The sequence below is a fragment of the Tamandua tetradactyla genome, chromosome X (assembly GCF_023851605.1).
Source record: "Tamandua tetradactyla isolate mTamTet1 chromosome X, mTamTet1.pri, whole genome shotgun sequence".
Taxonomy (NCBI): Eukaryota; Metazoa; Chordata; class Mammalia; order Pilosa; family Myrmecophagidae; genus Tamandua; species Tamandua tetradactyla.
This window is the reverse complement of record NC_135353.1, coordinates 153,359,242-153,360,511: the sequence shown is the minus strand read 5'-3', so window position 1 is coordinate 153,360,511 and position 1,270 is coordinate 153,359,242.

Sequence of the window (1,270 nt, the reverse complement as noted above, 5' to 3'; positions counted from 1 at the left end):
TACCTTTCCCATTCTCTATCTTTATTCCTCTGTAATCTACCAATTATTAGCCAAATATTAAACAATTTGTCTCCTGCCTTAGGCATGTTTCACATTTAAAAACTAGAGATAGACCAGTTAACTTTAAACAGGACACTTGAGTTTATCTAGAACCAGTTTTGCCAGTCCATATTTGCCACTACCAAATAGACTGCCAAATGCTCAGGTGAAAATGGACCTAATATCTTGAATGTGAGGGAATTACCTTAAACTTTAGTGTTTTGTAAACAAATAATGTTAAAGCTCAAAAGAAAAGTTTTAGATCAGGGTTTTTGTTTTGTTTCTTATCCTGCAACATTAACAGAGTTTTTGTTTGGTTGTTTAAATTAATTATGGGATTATCTAGGGAGTCCTAATGATATGGAAAATGCAGTCTTTCAAATTCAAAGTCAGGTTTCTGCAGCTACTTATTTACTAGGCCAGGGCAAGTCTGGCCTAGTTTAGCCAGACAGAGATTCAGCAAAGCACACTCCTTTTGAAAGTATTTATGGACTTCCTAGATCAAATCTATGCCAAGTAGTCAGTAATACCTAAGCAGCAGCATAATAGCAGCTGCTAAGTTGGCTTCTACAGATTTGGCCAGTAAGGAGACAACAAATCCAAATGGATTTAAAAGTTGATTTTTTATATAGACAGCAAAGTAAGATCAGTGTGGTGTCATTCCCTATGTCCCTAGTCCCACAGAATGAGAACAAACTGAAAGGGTCAGATGACAGAAAACAAAAGTGGTAGGTTGCTCTGTCATTGAGGAGCCAACTCTGAATTACAGCTAAAATAGTATTCAGTAATTCATATAGTTTGAAGCTGTACCTGAAGCAGGGATGATAGGAAAAGTCTTATGCCTCACTGGAACTAGAGAGATAGATGAGAAATAGACTTGGGATGGCACCTCGCAAAACTATTTTTGCCATGTTCCAAGGAGGATCACAAGATGTTTGGCCAAGACCCAGGTCACAATATGGTTGAGCCTTGTCTATATAGCCTATGTGGAGATGTGCAAAATCACCAGGATGCCATGGTGAAGCTGGTCCCCTATAATTTGATAAGGATGGGAGGATTTCAGAACCAGTAAAATTTAAAGGGCTCCATGATACTATAAGTGGTAAAAGTATTATTAAACAAGAGTAAGGATCATCATTAAAGTCTGAGACTTCATCAAAAAGAGTAATTCAAGTGCTTGGAAGCATTATCTTTCATTGTGGAGGTATCTGAATAAGAATGACACATAGGT